The 15,900-nt window shown below is 35.8% G+C and overlaps 1 protein-coding gene across 1 annotated transcript in view; it reads left to right on the top strand.

The window, feature by feature from the left end:
- Positions 1 to 15,900, top strand: part of AGMO (alkylglycerol monooxygenase) — a 308,250-nt gene that overhangs the window by 290,020 nt on the left and 2,330 nt on the right. The gene's annotated exons all lie outside the window — the stretch shown is intronic.

Raw genomic sequence — 15,900 nt, 5'->3', positions numbered from 1 at the left:
ACTCTCTTGTTTCCCCAATTCCTATTTCTATCACCAAGCCTTAAACAAAAGTCAGAGCTATCATCTTGCCAACAAAGAACCAAGTAGTCAAATCTATGGTTCTTCCCCTGGCAATGAATACTTCTGAGAGCTGGGCTATGACGAAAACTGAGAGCTGCTTTCCATTTGAGGTGCTGGAAAAGACTTCTAAAAGTCAGTCAATCAAAAGAGTCAATATTTAAAGAAATTAATTCAGACTATTCAATAGAAGGTCAAATATGTCAGCTGAAGCTTAAATTCTTTGTCTACTCAATGAGAAGACAGAACTCATTGGAAAAGACCCTGATGTTGGGAAAGATTGAAGGCAAAAAAGGATGAACTGGAGAGATGTGGTCATAGAATCAATTAACATGATCTTAGATTTGGAGAGATAGTGGAAGGAAGTTCTAAGAAGTAGACGTGCTTTAGGCAACAACAATATTGCACATAATACTTTAATCATTCCTTCTTTTCTTAATGAATTAAATAATGAGTTCCCTTGAGCAGAGCATTAACTTTATTCATCATAGTATTTTCCACGGCATCTGTCATGGAGTCCTTCACATAACAGTTACTTAATCATTATTTACTAAAAAAAAAATCATATTTTTGCCTATTATTCTTACCCTAACTCTAATTGCATGCTTCCTTTGAGTGTCCCCTTTATTTTGCATTCTGAGAAAGGTCTCTTGTTTCCTCTTAATGGCAATATTTTTTTTTTTCAGAGATGACCTCTAATGGATCCTCACATATCCTATTTGTACACAATGGTTTAAATGTTATTCCACTAAATGGACTGAGGTCTTTGAATGCAGTGACCTTGCCTTTCCATTTCCCCCCTAGCATTTAGCATAATACCTTACACACTGTAAGCACTTAATAGCTGCTTGTTGATTTGACTTGTTGAGGGCATTTAATGAATTTAGAAGACTTGCTTTTAGCTATAGATTATCAAATCTTATAAAGTTTTAATCCATTCACAATGGAATAAATGAAAAAATAAGTGGAATATATAAAGGGGAGCAGCTACATAGCACAATGAATAGAATACCGGCTCTGAAGCCAAGAGGAATTGAATTCAAATCCAGCCTCAGCACTTAACACTTACTAGAGATAAAGGCAAGTCAATTAATCCCAACTACCTCCCCAAATAAAACAACAACAAAAACACAACTATATAAATGATATGTGCTTACCTAAGTATAATTTATAATTAGAATAAATGCAATGCTTTCTTTCATCATCACTGACGGTGTACAGTGCCCAATGGACTCACACTCAATGAGATCATGTCTAATAAAGGGGTTCAGAATTTTGTGACTTGAGCAATATGTTGGGGAAGTCTCATTCAAATTCTCAGTCTCTTCATCACTCAGAGACCACTAATTCTAATCAGATTCTGATCAAGAACCCCTCTCAAGCCCACTCAGCACCATCCCGCTTCTTCGTGAACAATCTCTCTATGAGAGGCAGCTTATAATGTTTGAGAAGAGGGACAGTTTATTATACTTTGGCATTCTGAGATCCATCCAAGACAATTTTTGTTTGTTTGTTTTAACCTGACAGCAGCCTGAAATAGCTCCCTCTGCATGATTTTGCACTGGTGTCAAGCATCATCATGCCCTAGTCTTACTGGAAGGCCATCAGATTAGTGGTCTGAGACCAGATCAGCTCACCCTTCCATTCTGATTTAGACAGCTGTGTTCTAAGCCACCTAAATCTTTCCAGATTACTGATCTCACTGATCTTCCTCCTCCTCCTCCTTCTAATACTTTCCTCTTAGAACTCATCTGCAGTCCACTAGCTAGCTCATCCCCATGCAAGCAGCCCAGGCCGGCCTCTGCCCAGCTCATTTCAGTTCTGTCTCCATTTGGTCATTTGTCCGTGGTTTTCCATATCCATGTAAATTTACATGTGCATATTACACACACACACACACACACACACACACACATATATATATAAATGTGTTTTCATTTAATCAATTCATTTTTTTAGATAATGAGAGTGAACATTCCTAGTTTTGCAAACCATATGTCTCTAGGGCTAGTAAATATTTTTACCTGTACTTGTAATTGGTAACCCCTACTTTTGATGAATAATTAGTGTGTGTGTGTGTGTGTGTGTGTGTGTGTGTGTGTGTGTGTGTGTAGAGAGAGAGAGAGAAAGAGAGACAGAGACAGAGAGAGAGAGACATTCTTTTTATAAAACTTATATTCGGATAAGAAGTTTTTCTTTTGTGATATATTGTGACTTCAGAGTTCAACTAGAAGTACTGGGAGAGAGAAGCAATATGTACACATATAATCATTTAGAAGATAAACATTTCCAAATCATAGATAAAAAAAATAAAGTCTAACCGGCTATGAGTACACTATGGTGGATTTACCTGCTATTAGCAGGGGTGGTGAAGTAAAACTCTGAGGAAAACTTTGAAAGAAATTGAGTCATAGGCACTTACTTATATCTTAAAAAATCTTTGGCCAATGAAAATGAGCATTTTAAAGAGGAGAGCCATGGCCCAAGGCAGAAGCCTGTGTGCAGTAAAGTAACAACAGAGAATGAATATATAAATGTTCTCTCTCTGCTGTACTGCTGAGTATAGCATGGTAATTTACCAGAGAAGAACTTAACCTATCAGGAAAACTACTCAGGGTCAACCTAATTTAGCATATTTTAATAATTTATTTTCTGATCTAATGTAAAGAAACTAAGCTCCTGATCAAAGTCTGTGTATGAATGCTTAGATCAGATTAAAACTGCCATTTTGGAACATATGCCTTTGAGAGAGATGCCTTTCCACCAGCCCTTCCTCTCTTCTTGCCCCCAGTTCATAAGGGAACACTGATTGGGTCCTAATCTTCTCCACAGCCCTGCCTCCTCTTGGTTGGCAGTCAGATATCCATGTGAAAAGTAGGATTGTGACTCATCTTCTTTAATGAATGAAATGTCACTCAAGAGTTGGTTGATATGAAAGATAAAAGATACTAACATGGAGAGAAAAAACTAAAGAGAAAGAAAAGAAATTATCAATTGTCAATTGGATAAAGTCACACTGGATTCCTACACACACACACACACACACACACACGCATTCTCTCTCTCTTCCCACCCAGGCAAACAAGAATTGTGACTCTGAGTCCAGTGTTCCAGTGCCCATTTTGCCTTGACACTTCCATAAAGCATGATATGCTATATACCCAGCCATGTGGAGAATGTGGGGCGTTCCAATCTGGTCTCTTTATAATGTGTGATCTTTTCCAGTTGGATATGGTATCTTTTTTTTTTTCTGGAATCATCTCTGCTTTCCTAATTGAGGGCTTTATCCTAATCATTAAATTTCTCCTCAAGAAGAGGCGATGTGGAGTGTTGGTACAGTCTCACACCTTTTTTATAGCCCAAAAGTCAGAGAAAAAATGCTTTTTGAATTTTTTCAGTGTTTATGTAATCAGTACCTGTGTTGCCAAAGCTTATTTAAAACAGCTGGATGCCTGCTGTTTTCCTTCCCCTTTGTTGGAACTGCTTCCAGAACAGGTAGTCAAAAAACGGAAAGTCGGGACAGACCCAGGCATCTGGGCCTCCCTCAGGAAGACAGCTGTGGCGGCCCAGGAAGCCCTCCCATTATCCCATCAGCCAAGCCTTGGAGGCCCCTTGGGGCCACTTCTGGCATGACTGGTCAAGAAGGATGCAGTTTATGACTTAGAACTTATGAGAGAGAGCATTCAGGCGGTCCCATCCCTGGCAGAACATTGAGAAAACTTCCCCAAGCTGGGAGCCACATGTGGGCCGTTGACCTTCCATACTCCACAATGAGAAAGGGCCACCATTGTGAAGAATCTAAGCAGCTCTTTGATACACAGTGAAAAAACAAGGAAGGGCAAGTATTCTTTCCAAGACATAAATCTACACAAAATCCAGTGTCCTATTTAGAACTAGAGAGGAAATTTTAAAATATGTGGGCACGACTGAATAATGTGCAAATGCTGTATGTATACTCATTTATATGAGGCAAATATGGAATCCTTGCTGCATCATTTAATGGGCTTCCCTTTTTCCCTAGACAGTAAAATGGATTTCAGTCCTTTGTAGATATTTCTAGAACAGGAGTATGAACCCTAAAAATGCAGCTAATAGTTCACAGGAATGTCCAATTCCATTTTTCTTTTCTTTTCTTTTCTTTTCTTTTCTTTTCTTTTCTTTTCTTTTCTTTTCTTTTTTCTTTTCTTTTCTTTTCTTTTCTTTTCTTTTCTTTTCTTTTCTTTCTTTTCTTTTCTTTTCTTTTCTTTTCTTTTCTTTCCTTTCCTTTTCTTTTCTTTTCTTTTCTTTCTTTTTTTTCTTTTCTTTTCTTTTCTTTTTTTTTTTTTTACTATTCCATGTAGAAATTTGCTGTTCTACATAGGAACAACAGGAATGAGATCTTTGGAAGTGGGACATCAATGGCATGCTTTTGCCATTAGAGAAATACTGAGCCCAGATTATCTGATTATCTATTAATGTTCTTTTTTGAATTTTTTTTCTTATTTAATAGCAACTTAATCAACAGACAATGATAGGAATATATAGAAAACAGACTAGTATAATAAATGTATGTGAAACCTAAATTGTGAACTTTTGTTATACTCTATTAATTTAAGTGCATATTAAATTTAATTGTGTCCTTTTCTAGTCTTGTTTTCTTTTGTGTATTAAATATATATGTATATGTATTATTATATTATATGTATATGCATATATATTTTTTCCTTCCTTCCTTCCTCCTTTCCTCTTTTCCTTGCGTCCTCCTCTCATTTCCATGATGATACCAAAGCTGAACAATAGTTTAACAAATTGGTGTATTAACCCCAAAGAGTTCTGTATCCTAAAAAGCAAATCCTTTTATTTTTTAACTATGTATTGGAGCCAATCAGAACATAGTGATCTGATTCAGACTTAGTGACCTGCTAAACTATATGCCAGCTTTCCTTCCAATCCATTTTCAAAAAATCTGTAAGCATAATCAGTCACCATTTAGTGGGCTGGTGTTTTTGTACAAAATGCTTTGATCTCACAGCTGCAAGCTTGGGGAAGGGGGGAAGGGAGAAGGAAAAGGGTAGTACTCTAGCTGTTTGGCTCTGGCGAGCTCTATTCCAGTTCTGAGAAAAAAATGAATGAAAGGCAAACTTGAGAACTAACCAAGATATAAATGGACAAAGAAATAGCAGGAAGTGAAGTAGATATTGAGTTCTTTTATTTTTTAAATCAACTCAGCCTAACCCTCTGGAAGAAGTTTGTGTAGAGGAATTAGTGGTCAGGGTTCAGTATAATTTTAACTATAATGAATTCTCCAACTCAAATGTTAATGCAGAAAAGAGGGAGGTGACACTCACTAGGGGCTGAATATGAATAAATTCTGATTTGGGCTTTTTCTTTCAATTTTATTAAAAAAATAAAATAAAATAGACCACATTGTATGTAATGTTTGTCTGTATTATTTTATTCTTTCCTTCTTCCTCCCTTCCTCTTTTCCTCCCTTTCTCTTTCCTTCCCTCCCTTTCTCTTTTCCTCTCTCCTTCCCTCCTTTCTTTCCTTCTTTCCTTTTTTCCTTCTTTCTTTCCTTCCTTCCTTCCCTGCTTGCTTTCTTCCTCTCTCTCTCTCTCCCTTCCTTCCTTCCTCCCTCCCTTCCTCCCTCTCTTCTTTCTTCTTTCCTTCCTCTCTCCCTCCCTTCTTCCTCCCTTCCTCTCTCCCTCCTTTCCTTCATCATTTCATTCATCATTCCCTTCATCATTTCCTCCTGCCCTTTTCTCCTTTCCTTCTTTTCTTCCTCCTTTCCTTCCTCTTTTCCTTCCCCTCTCTCTTTTTCTCTCTCCCTTCCTTCCTTCCTTTCTCTCTCTCTCTTTCTTTCTTTTGTAAAAAAAAAAATGTACTTACATAAAAATAGATAATCCAAAATCCTGGCCTAGACTGATGATGTTTATCAGAATGCACTTCAAGACATGTCTAAACATATATATATATGTAATACTAATTGGACATTTACCAGGTTGGTCTAATAATACTTGCCTCCAAAATCTTTTGGATATGTATGTTCCTATATCATGGATATATATGTGTGTGTGTGTATTTTTTTTTTGCCTTTTATTATTTTTATATTGTATTTTGCAGGAAAAATGTGTTTTGGAAAACTAGGGATCTTGGTGAAAGGAAAAATATAAAATCAATGTACAGTTTTTATAAGTTGTACCTTCTCATTAACATTGATGGGAATCACATGTGTAGTATTTCTTTTCTTTCTTTCTTTCTTTCTTTCTTTCTTTCTTTCTTTCTTTCTTTCTTTCTTTCTTTCTTTCTTTCTTTCTTTCTTTCTTTCTTTCTTTCTTTCTGGAATTCAATTTTCCACTATGAATGTCATAGGAACTCTGGGCTCTCTCCTTATATCTCTTTGACAAATTTTAAGTATAAGCCACCACACCAGGGAAAAACAAGTGTTTGTTTGCTGTATGTGTGTTGCAGGAGCTAGCAAATTTCCAGGAGATCTTTTTGAATTGCGGGTTTCTCGTTGTGCAGGAGACAACAGTAAGGTAGTTTAAGAGGGACGTGGTACAGCACAGAAAGCTTCACTTGATCCACCTCCATGTCTTTGCAAACTTCCTCCCAGTCTCTGTTAGCTTGTTCTCCTCCGTTTGTCTGAGCTGACATGGAGGGAAGGCCAACCAGAGTTGACGCGGGAAGAGGTAGACAGACATTGTCAGTAGCACCAGATCCGAGCAGGGGAAAGCCGGAGAAAGCCCCGAGCAGCTCATCGTCTGTTTGCATGGTATGTTAATTGTGGTTTTGACAATTCCCACCAGATGGCTTTGCCGGCACAGTAGCTGGCTCATGCCAACTGTCTTGATGCGTTTGCTCTGAGCCGGAGGTAGGTTTCTATTTAATACAACATATGTTCCGAGAGTTTTGAACAGACCCTCCTCTTCCTACCTCTGTTTATAAGTTTCAAATGTGAGCAAGTGTGACAGCTCGAACACGGTCTCTACGAACACAAGACACATTCCAGCGGGATTGCCGAAAGCCATTCTGGGATGGCCCAAAGTTTCTTGTGCGGTTAAAGCTTTTTCAGGGCTAATAAATCATTACAGACAGTGAGAGACATTCAACTCTGGGGAAGTGAAGAAAGGGCTGCTACTGGAAGATCTGTCTAGGATTGTCGGAATAGAGCTCCCATCTCCTGTTCTTCATTTGTTCAAGAACTTCAAGCCACCCAGATGTGCAAAAGAAAAAGTTAAGGACACTGTCTCTTATTACTATTGTTGTCATTTTGAGGAGATGCTATAGACTCCCCTTCTAGTATGTGGGGGACAGATTTTATGGCCAATGTACATCCACGCGTGACATATTGGGCTTAGGAATTGTTTTTGTTATAGAATCACTCTTTATCTAATTTTCCATGAAGACCTGGGTTCAAGTCTCATCTCATCCACACTATAATTGGGGGAATGAACAAGTCACTTAGCTCTTAAATACCATGGGTAACTGTCTAAGACTACTTATTGGAAGGACTGTGAACATAATCATGTCTCTATATACAGACATATATTAAAGCATAAATACATGCACACGTATATGCACCTATTCACAAAATGCTGCTCCTAATATAAGGTACAAGGAGAACAATAGGAACTAAAAATAAGTGGGACTCTTAGTATCCCTTTTTCCTTGTCAGATTTCATCTTCAGGATTATGTTCAGTTCTGAGCACCAAGGTTTAAGAAGGATGTTGGAGAGGTCAAGAACAAGATGATCAGAATAATGATGGGCCTTGATTTCATGTCACAAGAAGAAAGATTAAAGGAAATGGTCAGGTTTAGTACTGAAAAAGAGAAGATGAAAGGTAGAGGGGAATGAGTATCTCCTTTGGTGCAAATTGATTATCCCCTTTTAATAAAATGAGATAATAAGTGTAAAGAGCATTGTGTAGGGCCTAGTAACACTATATAAATATTAAATATTCATTATAAGTAGTAAATATAAATATTAAGTTATTAAGTCTTTGGAGGGTCTCATGTAGAACATGAGCCTTGTTCTTTTTAGATCCAAGGGACAATGGAAGACCATTGTGTGAAAGATGCAAAGAAAAAAAATTAAGTTTGATAAATCCCTTAATAATAGCAGTTGACCCACTGTAGACTAGATTGCCTCAGGAAGTGGTGAGGTTTCCCGCCTCATATTACGCTAGATTCTTTTGGTGTATGAGTTGGAGCAAAAGGTCCCTGACCTTTTTATTTTATTTTTCTCCTCCGATTCTGTGATTCTATCAAAATGATAAAGGTATGTGACAAGACTGAGGGACTTCTGAGGATTAGCCTGCATCTGAAAACAAAGTGAGGAAATCTCCAGCACACAGATGGATTCTTGGGAGGGAATTTTAGGGGACATCAGAATATCATTCATTCATGGATTTCAGTGTACTTTGTTGCAGAGGATAGATATTCACCAGCTATGAAATCATAGACCTAATAAAGCACATGAGTATGATATATATAAATATCTACATAGATATCTATATCTCTCTCCACACACATATATGTAGGCATATGTGTGTATTTATATATATAGAAAGAGGCATATATATATATATATATATGCATACATATATATATAATCATATTCTTCATTTTTCTCCATTTATATAAAACACATGGGTCTAGCTTAGCTAGTAAATAAACAGATATATTTTATATACACCATCTTTTGTTATATGACTCTTTCTCAAATGAACATTTTAAATCTTTTTTTCAAATTAAAATCTCAATAATAATGATATAAATGATGGAAAACTTGGTTCAAAAATGAATATAGTATATCAAGCTTAGTAATAACTTATATACTCCTGAGAGGAGTGAGACAATAGAGACTTCTTGGATACCTTTCCAAATGAGACAAGTGAATAGATTGTGTAAAATGAGTCAGTGTATCTTTTCCCTCAGAGCTTTGAACTTTAATAGGTATCATGGACAATAGACAAAGAAGTGTGTCATGAGCCAAAGGACCAGGGTTCAGATTTTGCCCCATTATAGCCTAAGTGACATTGGAAAAGTCATTTAACTTCTCTGTACCTCAGGTTCCTCCTCTTCAAGATTATAGGTATTAGATAAGATTGCCAAAGTTCTCCATTTTACTTCTGTATGACTTTTCCCTGGAACCATGTGGTTTCTTAAGACCTATTGGCAGGAAAAAAGAATAGATACAAATGAAATTATAAAAATAGAGAATTATAACAAAAATTCATACTTTTGATGTTATTTTAAGGAAGCTATTATAAATTATAAATAGATTGGAAATAGTGCAGTTTTAAACTGGGATGGATACATTGTATATATCAGTATCATCTACATGAACTATATCCATTTCTGTGACATATACACATACATGTAGGTATCCATATGATATCTTTACATAATTCATTCTTTGGCAATGTCTTTATTTCTAATTGGCCTCTGAAGTCTGGCTTTATACTTTCAGAATAGCCGGAAAATTCTTGTTTTGGGCCGTATGTCTTTAAGACTCTCCTAGGGAAGTAAATTTTTCATGCTGGGGAGGCATATTGCATGGATCTAGTTTTCCTAATGGCTTTACAATTACAGTCCCTTTCTCCCTTCAAATATATCAATTACACAATCAGGAAGAGAAAACTTTTTTTGGCAACAAGGACTCCATCTTTCTTTCATTATTTATCTGAATGGCTAACTCTGGCAATCCAGCTTTTGTGGATTTCAACCTCTGAATTCCTCTCCCTGTCCCCTTTGTCAAACTCCCTCGACATCATCAAGGGGAGACCCTAAATAGTGGCATTTTGAGAGGACTTAATATTTACCTAAGGATGATCATGTCTCTGAATTAAGGACTTTCCCAAGACAAAGAATGTTAGATTCTGCCTGATCCTAAACACATCTCACCGAAATTACAAATATTCTTATATTTTTTTATAAGACTAAGTTATAAGGTAGACTTATTTATCATATGGCCCCACCCCTCCAAAGAAATTGCTGAATTTTGGTTAAATAGTCTCTAATTTTATCATCTTGGAATCATTGCCGAAATCAAAGAAGCTAATATGAGTTGTGAGCTCTCGCTTTGTTTTTCAAGAAGAGAATTTAAAATCATCCTATCATTCAGTGATGGGAAATAGAGATGATGGCCATTCCCTCATTTATTTTGAATATGACTAATACTCAGATCTCTCCTAAAATATTTTTCATACTGCAAGTCCCTTTTTTTTCCTTTGATGAGAAGCAAAATAAATGTCTTTCTGCATCACAATGAAACTATTTATCTTCAAACTTGTCCCTCTAATGTCCATCCATATTCCAAGTGATCTGTGTACAATTCTGTTACCACAGCCAATGACTATAAAAGCCAATGAGATGCTACTTCTCAGGGAGAAATTTTCCCACATACATATTTAAGGAAGTAAATTAGAGGCCAATTAGAAATAAAGACATTGCCAATGAATGAATTATATAGAGATATCATATGGATATCTACATGTATATGTATATGTATATGTCACAGAGATGGATATAGTTCATGTAGATGATACTGATATATACAGTGTATCCATCCCAGTTTAAAACTGCACTATTTCCAATCTATTTATAATTTATAATAGCTTCCTTAAAATAACATCAAAAGTATGAATTTTTGTTATAATTCTCTATTTTTATAATTTCATCTGTATCTATTCTTTTTCCTCAGAAGTCAGGACAGAATGAGACTCTTTAACAAGTTTTGCTGTAGTTTTGAAGAGCTAATGAATTAGTTCCAACCTCGTTCCACCGGTTCACCTGAGAACATGTTTATAAGGGTCTTAAGTTAATGATGAAACACAGTTACCAATCTGTTTTTTGGGAGAGCTTTAATCTTTGATATCCAGGAAAATTGGCTTTAATTGAAACTCAACACATTCTGCTCTAGATGATACTTCTCTCCTTTGGAACACCTAAATTCCTCAGGATGTGACAAAATCTCTTAAGCTTCTCTGCAGATTTAAATTCTTGGACAGAGTGAGAATAAATAAGGGAAGAGAATTTAAATTGGGGAAAGCTTCCTTTTTTCTAAGAAGACTGAAGTCTAAAATCAGCTGGGCCTGGTTGTGATTTACTCCCTTTTGTTCTTCCAGAGTAATCATGATCTGATGAGATAATATATATACAATATCTTGCACATTTCAGGTGTCATATAAATATCAATTATTATCAATTTTCCATTTTTATTACTGTTTTGAATGGAACATTTTTGCTGTCTGAGCTTCCTCATAGAGAAAACTAGCTACATGGTAGTATATCTAGCCTTAAATAGATGCTTAGGGCTTAGAAACCTGCAAAGCCACAAAGACATTAGGCTCAGATTTAGACCTTAAATCAAGTGCTTCTGGCCTTAAGGGGAACATTCTATCTATATCTGCTTTGTCATAATTCTCTTGAGCTACTTTCATATTAGATATTCCTAATAGTTTCTGTCACCAGAACAACAAGCTCAAATATTGTACTATTTGATGATCAATGTTCAAACTCAGTTCTCACTCCAAACTGATGGAAACTTTTGAATACTGGAGGTAATTTAGTTGCAAAGCTTTTTAACCTGGGTATGTATGCATACACACACACACACACACACACACACACACACACACACACAGATATATTTATTTCATTATTTCAATATGATTGATTTATTAAATGAACTTTGATTTGTGTATTTATGAATATTATTCCAATTAGGTTATGAGCATCCTGAGAACAGAGTCTATTTTTGGTGTTATTTGTGTCCCTAGCACTTAGCATAATTCTAGGTACAGAGTAAGTGCTTAATAAATGCTTGATGAATTAAGGTTTCTCTAGATTTCACCAAATTGAAAAAGGAGTCTATGCTACAACAAAATTACAATCCTTGGTATTGTCTGCCTCCTTATTTTACATACGAAGCCACTTATTGGAAGAAATATGGGAGAAAAGACATATTAATACATTGTTGGTGGAATTGTGGATTGTTTCAACCATTCTGGAAAGCAATTGAGAACTATACCCAAAAAGTCACATAACAGTATATACTGCATATATTCCTTAATACAGTGATACCACTTCTAGAATTATGCAGCCAAAAAAGATAAAAACAAAAAACAACAATAACCAAAACAACCATATATTATACTTTTTCTTTGTTAGAGAAAAAAGAAATAAATAGCTATACATCAGTTGAGATGTGGCTAAAGAAAAAAAAAAGCATATATATATATATATATATATATATATATATATATACACACACACATATACATGTGGACATTATTGCGTCATAAGAAATGGTGATGAAAGGGTTGGATTCAGGGGAGCTTGAGAAGAGTTTTATGGACTGATGCACAGAAAAGTGATTACTACCAAGAGAATGTGATATAAAATAGTAATATTATATTAAAAAAGGAACCTAGATGATTAAAGAATTCAGGTTGCAATTCTAGAGAAACAGTAATTAAATATGCTTCTCACCTTTTGACAGTGGTGATGAACTTGAAGGGTAGTAGGTGGCACATTTTAGGGTTTGTTTTTTGATGTTTGGTTAAGTTAGCTTATAATGAGGGAGAGCTCTATTGAGTGAGGTGGGGGTAAAGTGGCAGTTGAATGGTGAGGAGAATTAGGCTTTAAAATAAATTTAAAAACATCAAAACAGAGATGCAGGAAAATACATAGTAAAGATCAGGAGTGAGAGGCAGACTCAAACAAGAAAAGTCAGCCAAAGAATTGTCATTCTGATTTGAGTGTATGCTTTCAAAGGCCAGCTATACATAATGATATGACAAATAATACTCTTTTTTTCTCTTTACTTCCCTTTATACTTTCCTTTCCCAATATTGGTATCTGTTCGTGTTCATCAAAGTTAGAATGTGTTTAATTTAGAAAAAAGGAAATTGTTTGCTACTGAAGCTGGAGCACCATTCCAGGATGTGATCAGCCTGCACCATCTACTAGACTAATTTCCTTTTATAAATCCTGTCACTTTGTCCCTCTTCCAATGAGAAAATACCTCTTCCCCACTGTACCAAACCACTGAATGGGTAACTATTTACCACTCCCTTCCCAAAGGTTAACCCTTTTGGATAATATATTTTGAAATGGATGGGGAAGTACTTTCTTTAGCACCAGTGCAACAAAGAAATCCTTTATGCCATCACTTGGGAATCACCTTTAGAAAAAAGAAAATGAAAACCAGTTTTGGAAGCATTGTTTTCCTTTTTCCTCTGTGGGTACCACTAGAGACATTTTACGTTATGCTTATTTGACTCCTGATACAACATTACTGTTGAAGTCCTTCTAGTAATTTTTCATATTGTATGTATTATAAACTGGAAGGAATGTCGGGAATTGAATGAAGCAATCAGACGGGTTAATGTTTGGGATATTAGTTCTCTAGAATGGCCCAGAAGGATCATTTGAAACTAAACCACCCACACATAAAATCCAAATGGCAATGTTTGGAAGTTATTACTTTTTTTCCTCTCATTTTCCCTTCTATTAGAGCCAAAAGCCCTTCAGTATAGGGTCCTTCCTGTAGATTAATGATTGGCCTTGGGTAATGGCCCTTGGCTGTACCTCAGGACATCGGCATCTCCTCAAGAATGGTCCTGTCTATCCATCCTTATTGCTCAAAATTTTTTCCTCTGTAAATAGATTTTTATAGAGCTTCCAGGAATAGTGACATTCTTCCTGAGGAAGGATGAGGGGAGTGGTTTAGGAGGTGAGAAAAGAAATTGGAATAATTCAAGAGAATAAGTGATCTTCAGATACACACTGGTGATTCCAGTAACATCACAGTCCATCAAGCTCCCAATGTCCTACATGATTCAGAAGTTGGGAAATAATTATTGTGTTTTAATATTTTGTGCACAGGTGAGAAAAAAGTAAAGGGGAATGAAGTCAGAACCAAATGGCTTAAAAACAAAACAAAAACGTAGCAGGGTAGGAAATGTCTAGTATCTGCTCTGCAGATCTATTTGGAGCTTGTGGGACTTGAAGCTCTAGAATAAAAGACTTTGTTTAAATTAAATTCAGAAATGCTGAATTTGCTCAGTGTATCTCTCCTTTGTAGAACCTAACATTTAAAGTGTGTGTGTGTGTGTGTGTGTGTGTGTGTGTGTGTTTCTGTGTGTAGGGAATGCAGATAGGTGAGGAAAGGGAATAGGCTGCTCATCAGACAAAGGTTGTTTCATATGTGATGTTTTCTTATATTGTTTGATTTATCATTCTTTGAAAATAAAACTAAGGAAAAGATGGAACAGCCAAAGCAATATATTAGCTTAGAGAACTATTTCTTTAAGAAGATAGCATTTTCAGATGCAAATATCATTTTACACTTGAGAAGGCCAAGTCACCATAACTTGGGTATCTGATGATCAAAACAACCTATTGATTTGGTTTCCTCGTCTCTAACTCTCCCCTATCCAATTTTAATTACACCCGACTATAACCTTGATTACCTTATAAATTGGATGGATAACTCTAACTATGATAATATCTGTCTCAAAGCCCTACTAGTTTCATATGATTTGAGGACAATATAAAATATGACATTTAAACACCCTTCAAAATCTGGCTGCAACCTCTTTTCCTAGGCTGATTTCACATGGCCTCCCGATTCTTCCCTCCTTCATTCTCTTTCCATGAGCTCCAAGCTCTAGCCAAATTACCTTGCTTCCTTTTCCCAATAAAGGATATTTCATTCCCAGCTTCCTTCTCTTTGTTCAGGAATCCTGTCACAGCCATCCTACCATTCCTGGAAGAGACTTCTCCATCACCTTGGCCTCTTAGTGTACCTTCCATGAAGCCTTCTTCAATGGCTTTTGTGCTTTCAAAGGATAATGCCTTCTTTCCTGCAAAATATTTTATTTTTCCTTTATGGGAAGTCAGTTTAAAAGCCAGGAAGTCCTTGGTTCAAATCCTAACCCCGACATTCACTGGTCACTGACTCCAGAAAAGACATGACACATCTTATTGCTGTAAAGTTGGATATACAGAATGGGACTGGGAACTTTCACAAACCATACCAAACATAAATGGGAAATATTTTACTAATTAAATAAAAATCTAATAAAAACATGAATAACATTTTTTCTTTTAAAATTGCATTTTCAATTATATATAAAAACAATTCTAGCATTCATTTTATATAAAATTTTCGATTCTAAATTTTCTCCCTCCTACCTAAGACAGTAAGCAATTAAACATTATATTTTAAAACAACATCATCATGTACCTCACAGGGAGAGAGCCATAGATACAGTTTAATGGTTCCAGTTTCTATTTGAATTTTATTCTCTAGGCTACTTTTTAAGATGATCATTTGCAGAGAATGTACCTACCAGCATTAGTAGAGAAGGCTTCCTCTTCTAGGAATTAAATATAGTAGTGAAATTAGAAATATAGCTTACCTCCTTATCCTTTCCTTAATTGCCTTCTATGTTAAATAAGAAAGTTTGGTATTGATGGTCTCTATATTTCTTTCCAGATCTAATTTTGTAAATCTTAGAGACCAAAAAATAATTTGATTTTGTCTTTATATCCCCAGTATCTAAAACTGCACATTTTACATTATAGGTGCTTAATAAATGCTTGTTGGGTGAATAAAAAAAAAATGAAGGAAGGAAGGAAGGAAGGATATGGGTCATTGAGAGAACAGGCATAATGTGTTTGGAACACAGCCCATATCATCTGGGACTCAGTGGAGTTCCTGGACTCCTAGAACATATAGCCTTTGAGGGAGGGGGCAGTTTTTAAAAATCATTTTTTCCTTCTTTTCTAAAAGGCATCTTGGTCTATAAAAACAATGAGATCATTTACTACAGTTCATAAAACTCTCG

Source organism: Antechinus flavipes, chromosome 5 (genome assembly GCF_016432865.1).
Source record: "Antechinus flavipes isolate AdamAnt ecotype Samford, QLD, Australia chromosome 5, AdamAnt_v2, whole genome shotgun sequence".
NCBI lineage: Eukaryota > Metazoa > Chordata > Mammalia > Dasyuromorphia > Dasyuridae > Antechinus > Antechinus flavipes.
Note: the sequence above shows the minus strand (reverse complement) of the source record. Positions and strands in the feature narration are given on the sequence as shown.